This window comes from Schistocerca gregaria, chromosome 9, assembly GCF_023897955.1.
Source record: "Schistocerca gregaria isolate iqSchGreg1 chromosome 9, iqSchGreg1.2, whole genome shotgun sequence".
In the NCBI taxonomy this organism is placed as follows: Eukaryota; Metazoa; Arthropoda; class Insecta; order Orthoptera; family Acrididae; genus Schistocerca; species Schistocerca gregaria.
Genome location: NC_064928.1, coordinates 234,933,997 through 234,941,013, shown reverse-complemented (window position 1 = coordinate 234,941,013; position 7,017 = coordinate 234,933,997). Strand labels below are relative to the sequence as shown.

Sequence of the window (7,017 nt, the reverse complement as noted above, 5' to 3'; positions counted from 1 at the left end):
TTGGGGTGGACATAATTAAAACAAAGGCGTTTCTCGTTGCGGCGGTACCTTCTCACGAAGTGTTAGGCACCATCTTCCCCCTCTGTATGCGAAAATATTTTGTTGACGCCGACTTACATAAAGGGGAAACGATCACCACGATAAACCTTGTGTGAATGCTCTTGAAAGCTACTCATTTGCATATCACAGCATCTTCTTCCTGTCGGTTAAATTTAGCGTCTGTAGCACGTCATCTTCGTATTGTAATAATTTTAATGGCCAGTAGTGTAGTATGTGTGAAGTGAGGGCAGCGACTAGTGATGCGACACAAATGCATAGTGTAAAAGTGTTTTTTATCGGAAAATAGGACTTTACTGCAAAAACGAATTAGTTGTTGTCTTTTAAAGCTATATCGTTCTGGAATAAAGGTGACATATCTGATATCATATTGTAACTAATCTCTGTATGAATAGACAACTTATGAATCATTTTCTCCTCGTGTCTATTATCTTCTCAGTACGATAATAAGTACGTTTCCTTTATGAATTGCCGGCCGCTGTGGCGAGCGGTTCTAGGCGCTTCAGTCCAAAACCGCGTTGCTATTACGGGTTCGAATCCTGCCTCGTGCATGGATGTTTGTGATGTCCTTAGGTTAGTTAGGTTTAAGTAGTTCTAAGTGTATGGGACTGATGACCTCAGATATTAACTCCCATAGTGCCTAGAGTCATTTGAACCATTAAGAATTCTTCCCAGATTGATTCGTTTGAATTCTCCTAGTAATTACCAACAAGCAACTCTCAATTGGTCACTGAACAACCGTAATTGTCCGCTTATACGTTTTAGGAATCCTGCAATATACTACAGCCTCCTACACATCATTCCTTTACTGACCGTGACAACCATGAAGGTGAAATTACATACGGGCTTATATGATGGCTAACCGAAAGAAGTTCTTCCCGTGCAGGATTCACTGGTGAAACACGAAGGGGTGGAATTGACTGTGGCTTTCAAAGCACCCTCCGCCATACACTAAAAGGAAGTATGTGGTGTGTAGCTGAAGATGATGAAGTGTGATTTGATCCATACTGGATGAGGTCGTGGTTGTGAATGTCGATGTTAAAAAATATATCGACTCAACCACTTGTTTACAGTGTAAAACACTAATATTGACGCGTTCCTGAAATAAAGCTTCCATCATCAGAATAATAAAAAGTAAAAGAACCTGCTAAAACTCGCTAGAATGGAACATGCACCAGGCACAATAAAATTGGTAATAAAATTAAAACATCGTGGCTACTTCCCTTGTTGCAGCCGTGTCTTCCAGGGTGCATCTCCACATAGTCGTCAAAATATAAAAAACTCTAAAATGGTGTCGCCTATGGTGTTCAACATCTAACGACATGGCTCTCTCCTCTATCGTCGTAAACCGCCCGTGCGTCTTCGTTGATACCACACACCACGTAGCCAAACACGACATGTGTAGGATTGATGGAGTACATCGAAAACGTTCAAAGAAGGACAGCACGTTTTGTATTGTCGCGAAATAACGGAGAGAGTGCCACAGCCGGCTGGTGTGGCCGAGCGGTTCTAGGCGCTACAGTCTGGAAACGCGCGACCGCTACGGTCGCAGGTTCGAATCCTCCCTCGGGCACGGATGTGTATGATGTCCTTAGGTTAGTTAGGTTTAAGTAGCTCTAAGTTCTAGGGGAGTGATGACGTCAGATGTTAAGTCCCATATTGCTCAGAGCCATTTGAACCATTTGAACCAGAGTGTCACAGAAATGATACAAGATTTGGGCTGGAAATCATTAGAAGATAGGCGTTTTTCGTTGCGACGGAATCTTCACACGCCTGCCGCGGCGGCCGTGCGGTTCTAGGTGTTTCAGTCCGGAACCGCGAGGCTGCTACGGTCGCAGGTTCGAATCCGGACTCTGGCATGGATGTGTGTGATGTCATTAGGTTAGTTAGTAGTTCTAAGTTCTAGGGGACTGATGTTAGGTCCCATAGTGCTTAGAGCCATTTGAACCATTCTCCTCCGAATGTGAAAATATTTTTTTGACGCCGATCTACATAGGGGGAGACGATCAAAATATTAAAATAAGGGAAGTCAGAGCTCGTACGGGAAGATATAGGTGTTCATTCTTTCCGGCGCGCTATACGAGACTGGAATAATAGAGAATTGTGAAGGTGGTTCGATGATCCCTCTGCCAGGCACTTAAACGTGATCTGCAGAGTATGCATGTAGATGTAGATGTAGATTTGACGTTACAGCGGCGACCCCGCCCGCGGAGAGCCTGTCCTTTCGGTCACGAGTCAGCGCCTGACCTCGCACAGTGCGCTCCTAAACGTCCCGACCCGACGAATAGCGAACTGCCGACCCGTTTCGTAACACCCTTTCAAGGTCAGCCCGCTCGTCTGTCTATTTGAACGGCGGAGGCGGTCGTCTCTGCTCAGTGCGCCAACTCCACTGACGGCGAGACAACGGGGGACCGCAGAGAACGCTCGCAGGCACCAAGGTACCACTCGACACAATCTGCGTGTTGCAACTGTTTGCTTTCGCAGCAGCTCCTACACCACTCATTAAGCAACCGCGCTTTTTGTAGAGGAAGGTACATCTGCAGCATTTGCGTCAACAAACCCTTTCATGTTTGTATTAGGTAGTCAGTCTTCCGACTGCTTTGGCGTGGCCTGTCACTACGTCCTCTTCTGCACCAAACTTTTCTCCTCGTGATTAGGGCTATGCGTGAAGCGTTCGGTGAATCATCATCATCGTCATTTAAGACTGATTATGCCTTTCAGCGTTCAGTCTGGAGCATAGGCCCCTTATAAAATTCCTCCATGTTCCCCTACTGGTGCCTCTTCTTATGTTAAACCTATTACTTCAAAATCATTCTTAACCGAATCCAGGTACCTTTCCTTGGTCAGCCCCGACTCCTCCTACCCTCTACTGCTGAACCCATGAGTCTCTTGGGTAACCTTGCTTCTCCCATGCGTGTAACACGACCCCAACACCTAAGCCTGTTCGCCCTGACTGCTACAACTATAGAGTTCATTCCCAGTTTTTCTTTGATTTCCTCATTGTGGACACCCTCCTGTCATTGTTCCTATCATCGGTGAATTCGAAAGTAAAATTCTATGTACCGACTTGACAGAAAATCTTAGGAAGTTCTGGTCTTACGTTGAATCAACAAGTGGCTCGAACAGCATATCCAGACACTCTGGGATGATGATGACATTGAAACAGAGGATGACACGCGTAAAGCTGAAATACTAAACACCTTTTTCCAAAGCTGTTTCACAGAGGAAGACCGCACTGCAGTTTCGTCTCTAAATCCCCGCACAAACGAAAAAATGGCTGACATCGAAATAAGTGTCCAAGGAATAGAAAAGCAACTGGAATCACTCAACAGAGGAAAGTCCACTGGACCTGACGGGATACCAATTCGATTCAACACAGAGTACGCGAAAGAACTTGCCCCCCTTCTAACAGCCGTGTACCGCAAGTCTCTTGAGGAACGGAAGGTCCCAAATGATTGGAAAAGAGCGCAGGTAGTCCCAGTCTTCAAGAAGGGTCGTCGAGCAGATGCACTAAACTATAGACCTATATATCTGACGTCGATCTATTGTAGAATTTTAGAACATGTTTTTCTCTTGCGTATCATGTCGTTTCTGGAAACCCAGAATCTACTCTGTAGGAATCAACATGGATTCCGGAAAAAGCGATTGTGTGAGATCCAACTCGCTTTATTTCTTCACGAGACACAGAAAGTATTAGATACATGCTCCCAGGTACACGCCATTCTCCTTGACTTCCGGTAGGCGTTCGATACAGTCCCGCACTGTCGCCTGATAAACAAAGTAAGAGCCCACGGAATATCAGACCAGCTGTGTGGCTGGATTGAAGAGTTTTACCAAACAGAACACAGCATGTTGTTCTCAATGGAGAGACATCTACAGACGCTAAAGTAACCTCTGGCGTGCCACAGGGGAGTGTTGTGGGACCATTGCTTTTCACAATATATATAAATGACCTAGTAGACAGTGTCGGAAGTTCCATGCGGCTTTTCGCGGATGATGCTGTACTATACAGAGAAATTGCAGCATTAGAAAATTGCAGCGAAATGCAGGAAGATTTGCAGCGGTTAGGCACTTGGTGCAGGGAGTGGCAACTGACCCTTAACATAGACAAATGTAATATATTGCGAATACATAGAAAGAAGGATCCTTTATTGTATGATTATATGATAGCGGAACAAACACTGGTAGCAGTTACTTCTGTAAAATATCTGGGAGTACGCGTGCGGAACGATTTGAAGTGGAGTGACCACATAAAATAATTGTTGGTATGGCGGGTGCCAGGTTGAGATTTATTGGGAGAGTCCTTAGAAAATGTAGTCCACAACAAAGGAGGTGGCTTAACAAAACACTTATTCGACCTACGCTTGAGTATTGTTCGTCAGTGTGGGATCGGTACCAGGTCGGGTTGACAGAAGAGATAGAGAAGATGCAAAGAAGAGCGGCGCTTTTCGTCACAGGGTTATTTGGTAAGCGTGATAGCGATGTTTAGCAAACTCAAGTGGCAGACTCTGCAAGAGAGGCGCTCTTTATCGTGGTGTAGCTTGCTGTCCAGGTTTCGAGAGGGTGCGTTGCTGGATGAGGTATCGAATATATTGCTTCGCCCTACTTATACCTCCCGAGGAGATGACGCATGTAAAATTAGAGAGATTCGAGCGCGCACGGAAGCATTCCGGCAGTCGTTCTTCCCGCGAACCATATGCGAGTGGAAGAGGAAAGGGAGATAATGACAGTAGCACGTAAAGTACCCTCCGCCACACACCGTTGGGTGTCTTGCGGAGTATAAATGTAGATGTAGATGTAGATGTGGCAAACGCACCCGCGTCGGTCGTCTGTTGCCACAGTCCATCAACTCCATTCGCCACACTGTCCTAACGGATACGTTCCTCGTGCACTCCACATTGATTTCTAAGCTTATTTCACGCAGTATTGCTTGTCTGTTATCACTGACAAGTCAGCGGAAACGCTGTTGCTCTCAGTCGTCAAGTGAAGTGGTCAGAGGTAATACCTGAAATTTGGTACTCCCGCCACATTTTTGACTCTGTGGATCTCGAATTATTGAATGCCGTAAGGATGTCCAAAAACGGGCTTGCTGTGTGGGTACTGCGAACGGCTAAAAGCAAGGGGAAACTACAGCCATAATTTTTCCCGAGGGCATGCAGCATTATGTAAGGACGTGAACGTGGACGATAAATATTTTAGACAAGAAGAGAATAGAAGCTTTCGAAATGTGGAGCTATAGAAGAATCCTGAAGATTAGATCGGTAGATCACATAACTAGTGAGGAAATGTTGAATAGAATTGGAGAGAAGAGAAATTTGTTGCACAACTTGCCTAGAAGAAGAGATCGGTTGGTAGGGCATATTCTGAGGCATGAAGGGATGACCAATTTAGTATTGGAGGGCAGCGTGGCGGGTAAAAATCGTAAAGGGAGACCAGGAGATGAATACACGAAACAGATTCAAAAGGATGTAGGTTGCAGTAGGTACTGGGAGATGAAGAACCTTGCACAGGATAGGGTAGCGTGGAGAGCTCCATCAAACAAGTCTCTGGACTGAAGACCATAACAACAACAAGGATTTCCGAACTGAAATGTCCCATGCATCTATCTCCAACTACAATTCCGCATTCAAAATCTGTTAATTCCAGTCGTGCTGCCTTAAGCATGTTGCAGATCTCCTCACAAGGATCACCTGAGTAAAAATGAGAGCTCCGCCAATACACAGTCCTTTTGTAACTTGTATATGCGATAACGTCGCCGTGTGTATATGAGCATATCGGTATCCCACGACTTTTTGTCACTTCAGTTGAAACATGCCCTTAGAAAAATTTATAATTGTGCTCATAAACCTCTTACATTATATGATTTTCAAACAGCTGAACGTATTAAGACACTTCTCTCTTTACTTATTCTGGTCAGCACTAAACTGACACACACTCTTTTTATTTTTATTATTTTTTTTTTAGCGCAAGCGCTGTTCACATTCAGCTGCCCAACACTACAATAGTGAATATGCCAACAATGCAAACCAGCCACAGACTGCACACAGCACAGACAATGATTGTCATACAGAGCGCTAGGTGGCGTTACCAACATAAAAACCTAAACAGCCTGCTTACACAGTGTAAATGTGAAGAAAATATGATTGCACGATTAATTTATGAAATCACCTTTGAATGAGATTTTCTATTTGGTTGACCTTGTTATCGATATAGAGGTATTTTGTTACTTTTTTTTCAGTGAAAATTATTTTCTGATGTACGTACCGCAGGTCTGGATCATTACATTTTGTACTCGCTATTTTTCAGGTGCTACAAACACATCTTTTTTTTAATAAGCAGCTAGATGGAAGCTTTTTGGACTCGTGTATCAGTCCGCAGTGACGCTCTGGGCTTCACACATCAGACCAAGGGCAATTCAGTCAGCAGTCTCCGGCCTCGAAATCAGTTCAAGGGCGGCTCGCTCAGCCGTGATGGCCAGTGACCAGGCGCGAGATAAGTGGTCCTCACTGGAGCCTCCATCCACGATGCCGAATGCGATACTCGTATATCTTCCGAGGCAAGCAGCGAGAAATCCCGCCTACGCAGCCGAGGTCGCTAAGGCCGCTATTACACTATCAAATTTCTTTGTCAAATATATTTGTCAAAGATATTTGATGGTGTAATAGGGAACTTTATCAAATGTCGTCCAATATTTGAACAAGTCTAGGGCGTCGCTGTAGATTTGATGAAAGAAGTCGCTTGTCTTCTGTTCACTGCAATGTGACATGTTACCACGTGGAGCGCTAGCATCGCTGCAGCGTCCTGTCGTCTGTAGTGTTTTTTATAAACATTGCCGGTAAATACAATTGGTGTGTACGGACAACTATAAAATTAATAGAGATGTATGAAGCTGATGGGGCGCTATACAACGTGAGGCGCCCTGAATACAAAAATAGATTAAGCAGATTTAGAGACCTAACC

General features: G+C 44.7%; 1 protein-coding gene across 1 annotated transcript in view; it reads left to right on the top strand.

The window, feature by feature from the left end:
- Positions 1–2,416: 2,416 nt before the first annotated feature.
- The window catches only part of LOC126291811 (UDP-glucosyltransferase 2-like), a 151,401-nt gene continuing 146,800 nt past the window's right edge, over positions 2,417–7,017 (top strand). The window contains exon 1 of the mRNA XM_049985507.1: positions 2,417–2,495. The gene's annotated coding sequence lies outside the window, so the exon portion shown is untranslated. The remainder of the gene's footprint in view (positions 2,496–7,017) is intronic.